At 48.4% G+C, this 19,186-nt stretch overlaps 1 protein-coding gene and 1 pseudogene across 1 annotated transcript in view; one reads left to right on the top strand and one right to left on the bottom strand.

Moving 5' to 3' along the window:
- LOC149326967 (uncharacterized) overlaps positions 1 to 19,186 on the bottom strand; it is a 116,905-nt gene that overhangs the window by 91,392 nt on the left and 6,327 nt on the right. The gene's annotated exons all lie outside the window — the stretch shown is intronic.
- LOC149326968 (uncharacterized) overlaps positions 10,939 to 19,186 on the top strand; it is a 10,262-nt pseudogene continuing 2,014 nt past the window's right edge.

The raw sequence follows: 19,186 nt of genomic DNA, 5'->3' as shown, positions 1-19,186 counted from the left end.
ACGGCGCCCCTCATAGCCACTGTTGCTTTGGGACGTTAAACCCCAATAAACCAAACCATGGCAACCACGGTTACGGTTCGCTTTATAACGCATAACACTGAGACCTACAACCCTAGAATAGCTTCATGCTCTAATAGAATTTCGTTGGTATGAAGGCCGCTATCTTAAATTCTATCCGTGAAATCAGTATAACTGGTAGGCTCGAACTGCGACCAGTGGAGCCAACGCTCTAAAGCTGCTGTGGTTTAGCATTGCTTTGCGCTCAGTATTGCGCGATTGCGCAGCCTTTTCCAGGCGGACACCGACACCACGTACCTGAAAGCGCTCCTTAGGCTGCACTGACTCAACGCACCTAGAGACTCCCAGTGGCCTCCTAGATACTCCAAGCGATTTATCCAATGGAGAAGGCGTCGCGCAGAACGGGCGATGGCGTTCCGTGGACTCCCTGGCAGCGCTGCAGTACGGTGTCGCGTTCCATTCTTTAAAGGGGCTTCGAAACACTGCTTGGGAGGATACCGGCTATACTTCAGGTGGATTCTTTATGTCACACAGATGCTGACTTAAAAAGAATTACAGGAATATATGCACAGGAACGGGAGTTATTCCATGAAGAAATTTCAAAATACAAGCAAACAAAACGCTGCCCTCAACTCGATTTTGGCGGGGCTTCCCACTCCTATTTCGCTCTCCCAATGACGACACCTGCGCAACCAATCAAAACAGCCTGCCAGAGCACGTCGCGGAAGTTTGCACTCCATGGTTGCCTGCTCTCTGTAACTCGTTCTTGCTGATACTGGCAGCGTCGTTTCCTTGCCGGAGCCCCTGGTGGTGTATTTTTATATTACTTACTTTGCAGGGCTTTTATCTTAGACGAACAACTTGCTTTTGTTGTTCTAATATAAAACACCGACAGGTGACAAAATGCGTGTCTATTTATTCACACAGTTTGCAGTATATTTATTGTTTGTCCAATCATCAATCTCGCGCCAGTTGATGTCATATCCGCTGCTAAAGCCCGCCACTGTGTGGAGACACCATCAGAGCCATGAATTTGTTTTTGGGATGACAATAAATATTAAAAAAACGGAATATACGTGGTATTACCGACGCTAATAGCACCATTGTAACTCACTGTATGCCATCAACGGGCAAAACAGTCAACTAATATTGTGTTTCTGGGCCCCTTTAAGACGAAGTTTAAGCGCCCTCCAATATTTTCGTCGCCAATGCTAATTTACCCAATTCTGCAGAGTCCATATCTGCAGCAAAGTTGTCAGAGACAAATCGTATTGCTCTATATTGCTTTTTTAAGCATGAAATGCTTTTAGCTCCCGTTGTCCGCAGTCTGGTGACGTCACGCCGAGACCGAGAGCCAACATCCGGGCACTGAATTCCACTCATCCGGGCACTGAAACGAGAACTTCCGGGCGCCGTACGAGATTTAACGAGACAACACGAGAGCAAGAGGGTAGCTCCAGGGCGAGAAAGGCTTTTGGCTGAAAAACTGCTTCCGCGCCACCCCCAAGGATGGCGCTGCGGTCCCACACTCACGCATGTAAAAGACCGGCCGCTTGGCCTTCAGACGCGCTGCATATACATTCTTGTCAGGCCTGCGTCTCATCGTGTCCGCGTACGCTTCTGCATCGTCCTGCATTCCAATACCACTACCGTCACAGCTGCTTGCTTAAGCCAAGCAATGGAGCCTGATGAAAGGAGAGGTAGGAAACGTCTTGCGGAAAGCGATCGCTAAGCAAGTGATACGCCTCAGCAGAAGACTGCTCGCCCCTGCCGACAACGCCATGATTATGCGGCCGCTCCCGAAAGCTACAAGGCCACCACGGTTCGCGGCTGCCTAACTAAGCCCGCACTATTGCAGGCGATCGCTTCGACGCAACAAGAAGAGTGTGGTGTGGTGTGTTGAACACTCGGGCGGGGGAAATCTAAACGTGAGCGTGAGCTTTTGGAGGCTTTCCTGATCAGAAAGAATAAGCAGAAATGCGTCAGTGAGCCGTCCGTGATTATCACCGAAAAAGAGTGCAAGTTTTTATCATTATAGTAGCCATGTCACCATGTGGTGCGCGAAGTGTATTATCTGTAGGGTGTGTGCGCAGGCAGGAAATTCTTTTAAATTGAGCAATTTTTCATCACAATAAATCAGTTGTAAGTCCAGCGTTGTGGTGTGTGCCTTCTTTGTTCTTGTGTTGCGTCTTTTTTCGCTGTTTCCCTTTATTTGCAATATGAACCAACTAGCCCAGCAGTTTGCACTCCTGAACACTCGACCCATTTCAAGATTTCGACTAGTACCATCTACAACTAATGTGTTATGCCCGTAAACATTTCATGCTTAATCTACTCTTGGTTACGCGAGAGGCAGAGATTTTTTTTCCTTGCTGTATGTTTGACATTTTATTTTTCAATATTTCATTAATTGGCTTACTTCTGTTTGTTTGTTTATGACCTTCCCAAGTTAACAGCTTGGTTTGCATTTCATTTAGCCCTTTTCTTCATATTGTAATGCACAAAGAACAAGTGTTTTGAAATTATCATTTGCTATCATCATTCTGTACACTGATGTTATTTGTATGCCCCTCCTGCTTGGGCCATAAAGGTCTGCAGTATTGAATAAACAAACAAATAAATAAATACAAAGACCGCTAGCATAAAAACATCGCAAGATCATGCTGGGGATTTACCCTTCGGAATAGTGCACTCGCACTTAACAAAGCTGTTGCCGTTTGGGCGCCTCTAATGATACATTGGTCAAAATAGGAGAAAGCGGGCCAGTGCCGTACGTCGCGATAGTTTTTTAGGCAGAGAGAGAAAAAAAAACTACATTGCCATAGCATGTACAGATTTAGGGCAGCTGGGATTGCTTTGCCCCCAGGTTTAAGTGTATGTGTATATAAATGTTTTCCACCACCACCACTAGGTGGGGGTGACTTGCTGAGCTCACGCAAGGAGTGCCAGTTGGATGGTCTTGTCAGGCCTCCTGAGGACTTGGTTCCATCCCTCCTCGGATGGAGCTGGCAGTAATGTTTGTGGCGGCGGATTTCTCGACCAACCACAGAGGATGTACGCCTGGGTGTCCATTTCTCCCTGGTTACAATTTTCCCCGTCTGTGATGAGTGAAAGTCTAGAATGGCTAAGGATCGAGTGTCTGGAACCTGCGGAGCATGTTGACTCGCGGTCAATTTAAGTAGGGCTGGGGAGGCGGGAATTGGCGTCTCGTCTACCTGTGGAGGCTGGTGATTTCGGCAAAGGTCTGGGGAGCCTCGGCAAGAGCGTCTGCGTTCGTGGGTGCGGCCGTCAGGTTGGTTAGCCATCTCGTGTCCTATTAATCGTATCTGATGTCGTCTGAATGCTGAGCGGTGCTGTGGGCGATCGTTGAAAATTGCTTTTTGAGAAAAGGAAATGACGTAGTGTCTGTCTCACATATGTCGGCCCACACCCGAACCGCGCCGTAAGGGAAGGGTTAAATGATGTAATGAAAAAAAGAAAGGAAGAAGAGATGCAGTAGTGGAAGTCTCCGGAATAATTTCGAACACCTGAGGACCTGGATACGCGGTCCCCATGCACTGACATTGCACAGCACACGGGCGCCTTTTGAGCTGCACCCCCCTGGATACGAGGCCGCCGCGGTATCTCTGATATTTGTTTTTCCCTGGCAGTCACACATGCCTCGTTCCAGTTCATGGCATGGCCAGTGTTCCGCTGAAGCATTTGAGCAACCATTGCCTTTGGAGGAGTCATTTTGGTGTGGATTGAATTGTCTTTTGGACGTCCCCATTTCTCAGCATAATAGTTTCACGGCGTACATAGGTGAAAGAGAATTGTTCGTCACATGAATAAGGCAGCGCTAAAATAACGCATCCAAAAGGAATAATCGCTCAGAAGCTTTACAAACACATTTACATATATACAATCGATCCCCTAATATCGGGGTCTAAGGGAATCGCAAAATAATTTCAGCTATGAACAATTCGGCATAAAAACATCGCGATAGATAAGCTTATTTGTAACCTAGCAGTATGAATACATTCTACGCACGCTAGTGACAAGCTTTTATAAGCATGCGCAGCCGCGGGTGCACTGGCTGCAGGGCGCTCGCTAGGCGTCGCTAGGATAAAGCCTCTTTCGCATTGAAACTGCAGTGAACGGCTCTTTGGAACTGGCCAAAACCTATATTATATTGTCACGAATATTAGGTGCCACACAGTCGGGGACAGAAGAATTGCTCCAGGCTGCCGAGCGGTTGCAAGCAAGATGGCGATGTTCCTCTACTTCCTCCAATTCTGAGCTCTATCATTTCTCCCCCCTCTTAAGCATCACCTTGATGCGGCCTGCTTTCGCAGTAGGAAAAAGAGGTTAGAAGCGCAAGTTTAAACAGTTGTCACGACACAGAACCGGCAGCACTCAGATCCAAGTACAATCAGTAGGACGGCTGTCGTACGGCTTCGTACGAACGACGTGCACAACATCCGGACGTGGTGGTCTGCGCGTTGAGCGGGCTGGGGTTGCCGATGAAACTTTGTATGTCACGTCGATAATGCGGCTGAGAACACGGTAAGGACCGAAGTATCGCGCAGTAATTTTTGAGACAGCCCACGGTGAAGAAGAGGTGTCCAAACCCATACATGGTAGCCTGGCTCGAACGTATCAATTCGCCGTCTGAGATTGTAGTGGTCAGCGTCGACGTGCTCTTAATGGTGTATTCGCTGCCTGGCCAGTTGACGTGCTTCTTCTGCCCGTTGAATGAAAGCGGCGACTTCAAGATCAGGCCCTTGATCACACTGGTGGTCGACAGGCAACAAGGCATCGAAAGAAGTAATAACTCGACGAACGAAGGCAAGCTGGAAAGGTATGAGCCGCGTTGGCTCTCGCAGGGCCTTATTGTACGCTAATGATACGTGTGGGAGAATTTGGTCGCACGTTTTATGCTCCACATCCACATACATCAAGAGAATGCCAGCCAAGGTTCTGTTAAGGCGTTCCACCAAGTCAGTTGTCTGTGGGTGGTACGCCGTAGTACGCCTATGGCTGGTGTGGGGCAGATCTAAGACTGCCTTAGTCAAGCGGGCCGTAAAAGCAGCTCCGCGGTCAGGAATTATAACCGCTGGGGCACCATGGCACAGCACGATGTTGCAAACAAAAAACTTGGCTGCTTCGAAAGCAGCTCCATTAGCAAGGGCCGTTGTCGCAGTGTACCGCTTCGATAATCTGTCGCGACAGCAATCCAACGTTTTCCAGTGGGTGACTGCGGGAAAGGGCCGAGTACGTACATTCCTACTTGTTGGAAACGCGTTTTCGGGGATGCTATGGGGTGAAGAAATCCGGTGGCTTTGAAGGGCGGCGATTTACGGCCCAGTTACGACAGGTTTTGACGCATGACCGCACTGATGGAAGTAATCTGTAAAAGTAGTACCTCTGCCCAATCCTTGCTAAGGCACGACTGACTCCCATGTGGCCGGCAGATGGTTCGTCGTGGCAAGCGCTCAAGATATCGGGTCGCAGCTGTGAGGGCACTACGAGTAGAATTGTCACGGTGTTGCTCTCAAGGTTGCCCTTGAAGAGAACGCCGTTTTGTCGAGGGAATGAATGCAGCCCAAGAATGAAAACGCGAAGAACACGGGGACCATCGCAGCCTTCTAGGTACGCGATGAGCGGCGTACCTCTGCGTCCGCCCTTTGAAGCTGCGCCATATCGTTTGCGCTAACAGCACCAAAAAATGTAAAGTCTTCAATTATTTCCGGGGAAGCCAGGTCCACTCGCGCCTGATAAGCAATCCGCGCAAAGCACCGAGAGAAGAGTCTTCTCCTCAGGCGCCAAGTCCGGATTGATTCTGACGGGCGGAAGGGCACGGAATGGTGGAGCCCGGTCTTGAAGGGCTCTCTCAAGGCGCACACTTGAGGCAACATAGCGAGTCATTCAGGAAGGCGACAGCCGTGCCCTTGCCGAGATGCTGCAACTCGTTGACAAATTTTGCAAGGAGCCCATTACCTCAGGCGTCTTGTAGTTGGACGAGCCCGCGAGCGACGGCTACTCCATTCTTGAGCAGCAGAGGTACAGGGTCAGTCAAAAGTTCCAAGGCCACAGGGTTTGCTTTCCACTAGCATAGTCGGGCCGTTGAGGTACCCTCGAAGCTCAAAATATCTGTAGAGAATAGAAGAAGGGTCGTTCTACCATATGAGAACCTTGATCGCTTTATCGGAATCTTAAGTGCCAGGATATAGACCAGATTCTTTTAGCCTCACACGCAGGCTGCTGGCGCGCTCCTACTCTCGACACCAGTCGCCATCTGTCGGCGCGCGCGGCCCGATGGACTGCGGGTCGCGCCGGCGCCGCGCGTAGAATGCATGTTTTCGTGTTGCTTCTGTCGTTGTAGTGCTTCATCTTAACGTATGAGGGTGTGTGCTGTGCGTCACTACTCACACTTTCCCTCTACCAGACAGTACTACGGTTATCTTGTGCGCAGTTAGTCGTTAACGTGACATCTCCGAGATTTTTTTCGTTCATTTGGTTGTGAGTAAGTGCGGCGAGACAGTGCGTGTCTGTCACGTTGTTTGTGCCCACCATGATGATATTGATATATATGATTAGCGCTCGTGTCCTGTCTTCACCTTTTCTGTGTCTCGTTTTTCGCGCTACGTTTTTCAATGATGATATTCTGCTGGCTCAGGATTCTAAACGCTGGCACCGCAGCGGCGACGCTTCTCCACCGAGCCGCTGGTGCAGCAGCGCTGCTATGGAAAATTCTGGAATAGTATTGCAAACAGCAAGGATTTTTCCCGCGGAGTAGTCGGCCAGGTAGTGTGCGGACTGGAAACCGGCACTTCTAATCAGATTTCTGCGCTGGCGTGTCGTTTGTTGCCGTCTTTTACGTGCGCTATCATCTATGATAATTTTAGGCACAGGAATGTGGATTTATTGATTTGATTCAGTGGTGTAGTAACTGGATAGGCGAGCTGCAGACTGAAGGTTGTCCCGACGAAGCGCTTGTTTTCGATTACCTCCTTGCGCTGAGCTTGCTCTAGTTCCTATTAAACACATTTCATGCAGATGATTGTAAGAACCACCGCTACCGATTTCAGTTGCTCTTTCCGCACGCATGTCATAGGGATAAAGCGGGGGCAAAGGGTTTACCATAGTGTCTTTCTGCTTTTGCTATCTACCTTAATCATAGGAAATTATGCGCGATTTTAATACATTCATTCACACTTAGCCAAACGCCTACGCAACGCTGTCACACGCGGCAAGAGCTACCGAATAAAATGAACGCGACCTCGGTCCTCAGAATTCGTGAAAGCTGGATTCGCTGCTAATATCTATTCAAACTTTGATAATTTGAGGAAAGTACATTTTTATGCACCAGGTTGCATAAACCATGACAAATTTTGTTTTTTGTTGGCGCTGCGACTCAGTTAAGCTCACAACGGTAATTTGTTGAGGCTGGCGCACCACGCATGCGACAAGAAAGCCCTGTTTGTGGGTGGTACTTTATGATGTGAATTGGAACTGCATGCTAGCTGCACACCTAATACTTGATATTGAACAAAAAGTTGTTTTTTTTTGCAGTGGAGCACCAAGACGGTAGCGATATAACCACGAGCGCGTTCTAAGCGTCAGCACAATTCACGTGAATGTCAAACTAAATGTCATTAAAACAAATCAATGTGCTACATTTGATAACGTGAATACTTCCTGCAGCACAGCCACGCTGCGGAAGTATGCTCGGCAATGTTTTTTTAGCGCCCGAAGCGCGGCTATATGCAGGCGCGGCCGCGGAGCTGCCGCAGCCCCGCAGTCCCCAAAAAACGCCCGCACCGCGGCGCACCAGTCGGCGGAAAACGGCCGCGCCCAGGAGCGGCTCTGGATTCTGGTCTATACTGATGAAAAGTGGACCACGTGGCCTGGGAACTTTTGACCAACCCTGTACGTTACTAGCAGTGCTACAATCGTAGTCGTGGAAAAAAATCAGTCCTCACGAGAACGAGGCCACTGGACCGGGTGGCACCATTACGCCGTCGTCAACAAGTCGCAGAGCCTCATCTTCATTAGCCTGAATATGCCCGCTGGTGGGCAAAGGCGTCTCCCAAGAATCTCCAATTAACTTGGTTCTTTCGCAGTTCCGGCCACCGTATCCCCGCAAACTTAATTTCATCTGTCCACCCAACTTTATGGCGCCCTTTGCTGCGTTTTCCTTTTACTGGGATCCACTCTGTTACCCTTAAGGACCAGCAGTTATCTTGCCTTCGTTTTTCATGCCATGCCCAAGCCCATTTCTTCCTCTTGATTTCGACTAGGATGTCAGTAACCCGCGTTTGTATCTTCACCCACTCCGTTCGCTTCCGACCTCTTAACGTGCACCTGTCATTTTTCTTTCCATAGTTCGCTGTGTTGTGCTTAAGCTTAAACCTCTTTGTTAGTCTCCACGTTTGTGCCCCACAGGTGAGTGCTGGTAAGCTGTAAGCTCTTATAAACTTTAAGCTCTTGTAAGCTCGGTAAGCTCTTGTAAACTTTTCGCTTCAGGGATATCGACAAACTGCCATTCATGATCTCAGAGAACCTGCCATATGCGCTGCACCCCATTCTTATTCTTCGAATTACTTCCCTCTCATGGTCGCCATCAGTGGTCACAACCTGCCCTAAGCCGGCATATTCTCTTACTACTTCCAGCGCAGCGCCATAAAATGCGAACTGCTGTTCTCTTGCTAGACTGTTGAATATTGCTTTAGTTTTCTGCACCTTGATTTTTATCCCCACCGTTCTGATTGTCTAATTCAATGATCATGCTTTGCAGCTCATGTCCTGAGTGACTTAGCAAGGCAATGTCGCAAGCAAATCGCAAATTGCTTAGGCAATCTCCATTAACTCTTATCCCCAACTGTTCCCGTTTCAGGCCCCTGAATACCTCCTGTAAACAGGCGGTGAATACCATTGTCAAGATCGTGTGTTCCGGCCGCACTCCTTTCCTTATTGCAGTTTTATTGCTGACTTTATGCTGGACAATGGTATCTGAGCAGTGGTGATAAATATCTTGCAATATTTTCAAATAACACTCTTCTGCACCCTGATTCCGCAATGCCTCCATGGCAGCTGAGGATTTCACTGAGTCAGATGCTATCTCGTAATCAATGGAGACTATATATAGAGGTTGCTTATATTCTGCGCATTTCTCTGTCACCCGATTGATACCGTGAATATGGCCTATTGTCGAGTATCCTTTACGAAAGCCTGCCTGAACATTTGGGTGTGTGAAGTCTAAGGTTGTCCTGACTCAGCAAATACCTTGTAGGCAACGGACAGTAGGCTGATCGCTCTGTAGTTCTTCAAGTCCTTGACGTCTCCTTTCTTATGAATTAAGATAATGTTAGAGTTCTTCCAAACTCCTAGTACGCTAGAGGTGACAAAGCATTGCGTATACAGGATGGCTATTTTTTCTCGCACAATCTCTCCTCCGTCTTTCAACATATGTGCTGTTACATGATACTCATCAGCTGCTTTCCCCCTTTGCATTGCTCCTAAGGCTTTCTTTACTTATTCCTTCGTTACACTTAAGGACCAGCGGTTATCTTGCTTTCGCATTACATGCCCTGCCCAGGCCCATTTCTTCCTCTTGATTTCGACTAGGATGTCATTACCACGTGTGATCCGGGGCCCACTCTGCTCGCTTCATGGCTCTCAAAGCTGCACAAATCATTTATCCTTCCGTAGCTCGCTGCATTGTCCCTAACTTAAGATGAATCCTCTTTATTAGCCTCCACGCTTCTGCCCCATAAGTGAGTACAAGTAACATACACTCTAAGAACTGATACTCTATATGATAGAGTATACCGGCTACTGCACTCTCTTTAGCAGCAGTTTACTCCACCTAAATTCCCTAAGGAGTGAAACGCCTCCTTCTGTAAAGAGTAAAACTGCGAGCGCACTCCCTCTAGGGCCTGAGGGAGTTGGAGGTTGTTTATTTTCTTAGCTTTTGTACTGCAGCGGAGCCATATATATAGTGACCTGTGACTCGCATCTCATGCAAACTAGTGATAAGCAAAAACAAACAAACAAGAAAGTGTCCTGTGCTCCGCCCACAGAGCCAGACCTTGTACATAACCGATACGTGCAGTGTACATTTTGGAGATTATTGCGTTGCATTCATACAGCATATTTGATTTGATCTCTATGGATTTTACGTCCCAAAGCGACTGCAGTGACATCGCGACATCACCAACATCGCGCAGTGCATGAGGCTTTGGCGTTTTGCATTCATCGAAATGCGACCGCCGCGGGGTTCTGAATAGTCTATACCATTCAGCGAAGTCATGGACTTCCGTAGAATGCGTTTAAGAAGAGACTGTCATGGTAACTGTCGCAATTTATCCTAAACATTAGGTTATTGCTTTGTGAATATATTTTATGCCCTTCGGAACCGCCATTCACATTTTGCAACATCTATTTCAGCACAACAACCTCCAAGGAAAAGCGGTTCGCAGAAACGAGCGACGCTTCTGTTAAAGGAAAACACTTCTGTCAGATCCCGTAAACCTTCGCGGTCGACGGCGAAAGATTAGTCTAAAAACTTTATATGGCATTCCTACTACGGTATGAATGATCGACGAGTGCTCTAGGGAAGCTACACATCATTTTAATACGAATAATAGTGCATCAGGACACCGGTTAACTCGTTCGCGAAGGGCGAGTAAACGTACCGTGCACCATGAAATTGCTGTCGAGTAAAGATTTACCATGGCGTTGTGGCGTTCAGATGTTGCCTTTACTGTTTCATCATTTACTAAGCTGTGCCAACTCTAACCAGCCAGCGATCTACCAATTTAGAGAACAGAACTCGCGACATTTACGCACGAAACTGCCGCTGAACTCAAAATGTTAGCATATATAACTACTGAAAAGCATTACAACCCGTCCCAAGTATAGGCGAGGTGAAGAAGAGGAAGAAGCCGTTCTGTGCGGCTGTGCTTCAACATGCTCCTTGCTGGAAACAGCGCATCGGCCGTTGGCCGAGGTCTACCGACGTCTCAAGACACTACGGACTCGTACAAAGTTGTACTTCCCCGATTGCCTACCGGTAATGTTGTCCTTAATACCGTTTTCCTGCATGCTGACCTTAAGGGTCGCCCGTACCGAGCACCTGACTTCCGTGACGCACTCGCACAGATACTGGATCTCCGGGAAATTTTGTGCATTGGTCAATACCAAATGAGCCATGTGTGGATGGTTACCTGCGAGAGTAGTTCTTCCAAACAGAAGCTTGTTAACAAAGCGGAGTTTCCTGTCAAAGGACTGCGGTGCATGGTGTTTGACCCGGATACCAAGAACGTCAAGGTTAAGCTCCTTTGGCTTCCCCGCTATATGGAACACCGGAGGATTGTGGAAGCATTAGAGCCTTATGGCACGATTCAGTCTGTGGAGCGTGAAAAGTGGCGGTGCCCAGGGATGGAGCATATGGAAACGTCGAACCGTGAAATCTCCCTCACACTCAAGGATGGAGTGTCAGCAAGCACAATCCCACACACACTTAATGTTTATGGAGTGCAGGCATTAGTCCTTATCCCAGGGAGACCTCCACTGTGCCTTCGATGCAGCCGGGTTGGGCATGTACGGCGCCAGTGTCGCACGCCTCGGTGCACCCAGTGCCGACGCTTTGGCCATACTGCGGAGAACTGTGTCTTGAGTTACGCTGACAGGCTGCGTCAAGGCCAGTGATCACGGGAAGATGACGTGGCATCAGAACACATCATGGATGTGTCTGAGGTTGTCGACGCGACCGGAGAACTAAGTCGTGAGCATCGAAAATGGCGAAACTCAAACCTACACAGTGCAGTACATATCAGACGAGGCTCTTGAATCTTTCAAATGCGACATTGGTTTATACGACTGGTCCTTTATATTCGATATAAAAGATTCAAATAATGCATATTCAGACTTTATCAAGGTTTTTGTAGACATATACTCTAAGCACTTTCCCTTCAAGAACATTAAGCAGTCTAAACGAATAAGAAAGCCATGGATCACGCCAGAGCTCAAAAGAATGATAAAGCGCAAAACAAGTTGTACCATGCCTTTTTAAATAACCCCTCTCTAGAATCTCTCAGCTTATTAAAAAAAACTAGAAATAAACTAAATGCTGAGCTTAGGCGTGCTAAGATTGTGTATCACCAAAAACTGTTCTCTGATGTTAGAATGAAAAATTCAGACGCTGTCTGGAAAGTTGTCAATAACATGTTACATCGCAATACGAAAAATGCGCCACCTCAACGAATAATCTATAAGGGCTCTGAATTATCCGGTCAGGCTCTTGCTGACCATTATAACAGCAATTTTTTAGCTACCCATTTACCTATGACGCATCTACCTGAAGTTCCTTCATCTTGTAGCCCTTTCGAAAGCCTTTTTCTTGAGCCCACCAATGAGACCGAAGTATGTACAACCTTTATGAATTTAAATAATAGCAAAGCCTTAGATGTTGACAATATTCAGATAAAACCAGTCAAATATGTACTATGCTTTATTGCACCCGTGCTTGCATACATCTTCAATTTGGTAATTGAAACGGGAGTTTACCCGGAAGAAATGAAGAAAGCAAGAGTGACAGTTCTGTTTAAAGGTGGAGATAAAGATATAGTGTCCAATTATAGACCAATATATGTGATTCCAGTCTTTTCAAAGGGCTTGGAAAAGTAATCTTTTCCCGTCTAGTGAACCTTTTTACTGTAAAACAAATCCTGTCTGAGGCTCAATTTGGCTTCCGAAAAGGCAAGTCAACAGAATTAGCACTGTTATCACTGAAGGAATGTGTCCTGCAAAACATGGAAGCGGGTATTCTCACTGTCGGACTCTTCATTGATTTTAGTAAGGCTTTCGATTCCATAAACCATGAAATTTTAACACATAAACTTTCTCAAAACGGAGTCCGTGGAACACCTTTAGACCTGATCAAATCATATCTACAAAATCGAAAACAGTCCGTCTATATCGACAAGCATCAGTCTTCTTTTCTGGCGGTACAAAATGGCGTGCCTCAAGGCAGCATTCTGGGCCCGTTGCTTTTTAACATCTATATAAACGACATTGTGCACATTCATGATAAAGCGAAATTTATCATATACGCCGATGATAGCAGTATACTTATATCTGGTCACGACATAAACAAGTTAATAGAAGAGTGCAATGTAATCCTTACGAAACTAGAAAACTGGTCCTCTTCTAATTGCCTCCAAATAAACCCCACAAAGACTAAAATAATTTTCCGTGCAAGGAACAAGCCATTCGAACTACAACGCGCTCCTAAATACGCAGGTCAAGAAATTAAAATTGTTGACAACCACAAAATCCTTGGAGTTACTTTCTCGTCGCATCTCAGCTGGGATCAGCATGTGGAAAATATTTGTAAAAAGCTCTCTTCCGTAGCAGGTGTTCTATCACGATGTCGATGGCTTCTTCCCACTCACGTTAAAATTCAAATTTATCATGCTCTTTTCGGTTCCGTTTTGAATTACTGTAACTCTGTTTGGGCAACTACCACAAAAACAAATGTGATAAAAATACAGGTTCTGCAGAAGAAAATGATCCGCTACATTGCAAACCTTCCTTATCTCTCTCCATCACGAAGTGCCTTTATTAATTATAAAATAATTCGTTTTGAACATATTGTCACGGGCGCCGGTAGAACGTTCTGTCCCTGGCGAGCACACTGGGCGGAGCGCAGCCGGCCGACCCTAGCACCGAGCAGAAGAGGACGAAGTCCGGCGCGCGACAAAGGTCGAAGACAGACCGCACGGGGGCGCTGGTAGAGTGTGGCATTGCCCCTCCCCTCTGGAAAGGCATCGACTCGATGGCTGAGATTGAGGGGAAGCCACGTGTGTGCGTGAACCGAGTCCCGGGCACGGAACGTGGTGAGAGTTGTTCTACCGGGCATGGTATGGCTTGAGTCTTGCGACGTGCACTGCTGTGTGGGGGTGGTCGGACTTGGGGATCGTTCTCGCGGTCGAGTTGGTGCGTCAAGCGGAGACGTCTCTATTCGTCGAAAAGTCGTCGGACGTAAGGGTCGTTCACATTGTCCAATTGAAGCGTCAAGCGAAGGCGTCTCTGGGCGTCGAAAGGTCGTAGCGGCGTGAGGTCGGAGGTCGGGTCGCATGCTAACGTCGGTGAGCGGAGGATGTTCGTCATTATGTCCAGTGACGGCGGCCCTACCTCCGGGGGTCGCCGTACTCAGCTTTCCCGGCGCGGGCTGGAGGACTGCCGGACGTGGGACTGGCGGGCTGGTGAAGACAACCGTCGAGGTGACGGTGACCTGGACTGACGTTGGGCAGTAGGTGCAGGTGGGACGTTGGCCGCTAGGTACTGATCGATCTCGCGGGGTCGTTCACCATAGCGTGGCAGGGGTGCGTCTGGCGAAAAGCCGCGCAGGCCAATCCGGCGGTACGGGCAGTGACGACGGATGTGGCCTACTTCGCCGCAGTGGAAGCACAAGGGCCTGTTGTTCGGCGTGCGCCACATGTTTGCCTTCGTGACGGGTGGGCGGTCGTCTGGCAGCGCTGCCGTATACGGGAATCGGCGGGACGGCGCGGTAGGGGCAGGAGAGTAGAACGCCGGCGGTGGTGGCGCAGTACTTCGCAATGCCTCGCTGTATGTCATCACATAGGGCGCTGGCGGTTGGGGAGGCGAAATGGGCTGCACCGTGCGGCGTATCTCGTCACGGACAGCATCCGAGATGGCGGTCACACTAGGAGGCTGCTTCACAGAGCGAAGCTTCTGCAGCTCTTCGCGCACGATGCTCCTGATGAGCTCTCGGAGGGAGGTGTTCTCATCCCCGGGCTTCGGAATGTGGCACTCCACAGCAGTGATGTTTGATGGACGGCCGTAGTGCGCAAACCGCTGTTGCAGGGCGCGCTCCATGCCTGCCGCTTCCTTCGCAAAATCGGCGACTGTAGCCGGAGGATCGCGCACGAGCCCAACGAACAATTATTCCTTCACTCCCCGCATCAAATGGCGCACCTTCTTGGCTTCAGACATCGAAGGATCAGCTCGGTTGAAGAGCCGGGTCATGTCCTCCACGAACATCGCCACGCTCTCGTTTGGCTGCTGCGCCCTCGATTGCAAGGCCAATTCAGCACGCTCCCTCCGTTCGTTGCTGCTGAAGGTATGCAGCAACTGCCGCCGGAAGTCTTGCCAGGTGTGGATGGCGGACTCGTGGTTTTCGAACCACGTCTTGGCGGCGTCCTGGAGGGCAAAGTAAACGTTCCGAAGCTTGCGGTCTTCGTCCCACAGATTAAATTCAGCAACCCTGTCATACCCGTCCAACCAGTCCTCCACATCGTCAAACTTGTCACCATGAAACGACGCAGGCGTGCGAGGCGTATGAAGAAGTAGCGGTGGCGAACTCACAGATGGCTGGAAGGTCTGGCTGGCCACCGTAGAGGTCATCGTGCGGGATGGCGCGGTGAGGGGTTTGTACTCGGGAGCGAAGCCTTTCAAGCGGCGGCTTGACTTGTGGACAGGTGTCGTGTCCAGGGGGTGTGGCGGAGCGCTGGAGGTTCCTGGGACCTCTTCGTACATGGATTGTACCCAGCACCTCCACCAAAATCTCACGGGCGCCGGTAGAACGTTCTGTCCCTGGCGAGCACACTGGGCGGAGCGCAGCCGGCCGACCCTAGCACCGAGCAGAAGAGGACGAAGTCCGGCGCGCGACAAAGGTCGAAGACAGACCGCACGGGGGCGCTGGTGGAGTGTGGCAATATGTATGTTTTTCGCATTTTGAGGTTTTTTTACCATTCTTCTCGTGCTTACAGAGATTTCCTCATACATACTGCCCATTTAAGGACCGCTTCGAAGTGAACCCACACCCGAAACACCGATCCCTGGTATGTACCATATTTTCGAAATAATTATAAACTTCAAACGCTTGAACACAATTTACCGCCCACTCTTAATAAGTACAAAGTTTTGGCTGGTGTTAAACAAAGTGAGTTAAAAATGTATTTTGTTAATATATAGCCTGGTTGCATTTTACGTACCTCTGTTTGTCTGCAGGTGCCATGTATGCACAATGATTTTTTTTTTGGGGGGGGGGGGGTCCTTTCTTTGTTTTCATGCGTCTGTAAACTGCCATTGTTTTTCATTGTATTGAATCAATATGTCACTTGCCTCGTTGTGTTTGCCTGTTCTAACCTATATATCTTTGTAAACCTTTTTTTTGCGTTCTGTCGTGTACTGCCATTTGAGGTGCTTGGGCCCCGTCAAGCTGCTTTTTAGCAGCTTTTAGCCCTTGCATCTCTTTAGGATGTAACTTACATTCTCGAAAAATAAAGCGAAATGAAATGAATAGATGGGGAACAGAAGACTTCAACACCTCAAATCAACACGGAATCAGAAGCAACTGGCCATCTAGCATCCGCGCCTCCAGAACTAAAACCGCCAGACCCGGGCCCCCCCGTGAGTGCTACAGAGACTGCTGTGCTTGCTGCACAGGAACACCTCGTCGCCACAGGTCAACGTCCGGGTATGCCTCCTGTGGAGTCAGACGAGGCGATACAGCCAGTGAATGCTCGCCGATCCTCCTCTGTTGCTGATTCTGCTTCGTCGTTGGAGGGTAACGGCGAGCCGTGTGTGGCGTCGATCTCTGGCGTGTCCGGTTCTCTGTCGGCTGTTAGTGTGGCAGCGAGTGATGTGCTCCCCTCGGGTTCGTGGGCTGAGGCCTTGGCTGTCTCAGGGGAAGACATGGACAGCACCGCACCTTTGAAACGTCCAGCAGATGCTGACGAGGTGTGTATCGATGGCGCTGACCACAAGGCACAATGTGTAGAGGCCACGGGAAGGGTCGCGTTAAAGAGGAGGGCGATGTCTGCCCGAGAGGCCGCCAATTGGGAGGCGGGCCACCCCATTCCAGGGGATGGCGTCTGTGAAGACTGGCACCAAAAATGGCGAGCGTCGCAGCATATCAAGTCGCTACCCTTAACGTTAGGGGTATGCGTAATCGTAGGAGGCAACAGCAGGTACGGCATCTCTTAAAGAAATGGAGTGTGTGTGTGGCCGCTATCCAGGAAACAAAGTTGTCCTCTCATGAAGAGACAGCAGCTGCTCTCGAGCCTTTTTTGTCGGAATACAACATTATTGTTAGCCACGCGAGAGGCTTATCAGGAGGTTGTATGCTATTCCTGGCGAACACGCTAGAGATGACAGCCATGTCTTATTGCATAGATGACGAGGGGCGACTTATATGCTGTGATCTCACAATTTCAGTTGTACTGTGGCGGATTATTTCTGTTTATGCCCCCACAAAGCAGCGCGATAGAAGGCTTTTCTTTCTGTCATTAGTTCAACATTTGTGCACGGACCGCAAAATTATATTGTTGGGAGATTTTAATTGCGTTTGTAGGGATCAGGACCAATCAGTGGTATGTGAGAGATACGACCCTAGTGCTGCATTACTTACCGACTTGGTTTCTGAATATAGTCTTGTGGATGTGGGACAGGAAAAAGGCGACAGTATACATTTCACCCATTTTCAGTTTTCCTCTAATGCTCGTCTTGACAGAATTTACGTTTCTGTAGACGCGTTAGCAAGTGTGTTTGGCTACTGGGTGCGGCCCATCTTCTTCAGTGACCACTGTATGGTGTCTCTTCAGATGGGGAGGTACACTCGGCATGTACTTCACCCTCGATGGGAGTTGTGGAAAATGAATAACTGTCTGCTCTCAGACGAAATCTTTCAGCGTGCTGTACCTACTTGTTTGAAGGACGTATGGTCACGCCGTGATCTGTCCGTTTTTCAAAAGTGGGATTTGTTTAAACAGGAGATCAAAACCTTGGCAATTGAGGCCTCAGCAAGAATCGCTTTCCTGAAGAGACACCACCTTCGTGAGCTTGGGCGCACCCTAACGGAGCTACAGGAGCTAGAGAGGGTAAGCCCGGGTGCCTATCTCGAAGAGATTAATAACGTAAATGCAGAGCTTCAACAATTTGCGACAGAAAGATATAAGGGGGCCTTGATACGATCTAGGTCCCGAACGTTTCTTGATGAGCAACCTTCTCGTCGGGCCCTGAGTGATGAAAGAGAGAATGCTCTTGCGAAGGAAATATTGGAAATTAAGTATGGTGATTGCACATACAGCGATGCGCCTGGTATTCTTGCTGCTTTCTTCGACTATTATCGAAAGCTGTTTGGCAGTTGCGAAGATCCAGATCAGGGTTTCGATTACAGTTCCTTACTCGGAAACTTCCCTCGACTTGACGATGAGAAGTGTGCAATAGTGAATGGACCTATCACTTTGGATGAAATTCAATCCGCCATTTCTGCCCTGCAGAGCCAGAAATCTCCTGGGCCAGATGGTATTATTAGCGAATTCTATAAAACTTTTTCGCCTTGCCTAGTGCCTGTTTTGATGGAAGTTTTCCAAGCATCTTATGATGTGGGTGTCCTGCCTCCCACTTTCTATTCTGGGCACACAATATTAATTCCCAAAAGCAAAGATACTAATCGGTTGAAAACTGTTGAGGGATATCGTCCAATTTCCCTCTGCAATGTTGATTACAAAATTTTTGCCAAGGTTCTTAGCAGTCGTCTGCAGCTCGTCATTATGGACTTGATAGGTTCGCATCAGGTCTGTGGTATTAGAGGCCGCAGTAATCAAACACATATCCGTATTGCACGTTCAGTATTAGAGACAGTATCAGATGAGACAGGCCAAGTAGCTCTGATTCAAATTGACTTGGCGAAGGCGTTTGATAAAGTTCGGCACGATTTCTTGTTCGCGGTCTTGGAGTATGCAAATATTGGTGACGTCTTGCTGTGCTATAAGAACTCCTATACAAGGGTTATTGTTAATCAGGAGCTAACGAAACCAATACCACTAGAAGCATCTGTTCGTCAAGGATGTCCACTGTCTCCATTGTTGTTTGCCCTATATCTGGACCCCTCTGTCTCAGCATAATTAACAGCGCAGCTATCCGCGGTTTCTCTTTGGCTCAATGTGAAGTTAAAGTTTTAGCCTATGCTGATGATGTCGCCCTCTTTTGTTCTGACAAAAAAAGTGTACTTGAGGCTCTAAACTTGACTAAACAGTTATGTGATGTATCAGGCGCGGCTCTTAATTTAAAGAAATCCAAAGGCTTTTGGTTGGGTTATTGGGGAACTAGGCCAAGCCAGTTCGGTGGCATATGCTTGGACCAGGGTGTCGAA

This window comes from Amblyomma mixtum, chromosome 10 (assembly GCF_055824585.1).
Source record: "Amblyomma mixtum isolate Tamu chromosome 10, ASM5582458v1, whole genome shotgun sequence".
NCBI classification, from domain to species: Eukaryota; Metazoa; Arthropoda; class Arachnida; order Ixodida; family Ixodidae; genus Amblyomma; species Amblyomma mixtum.
The sequence above is the reverse complement of the archived record's forward strand: the minus strand, read 5'-3'. Positions and strand labels throughout refer to the sequence as shown.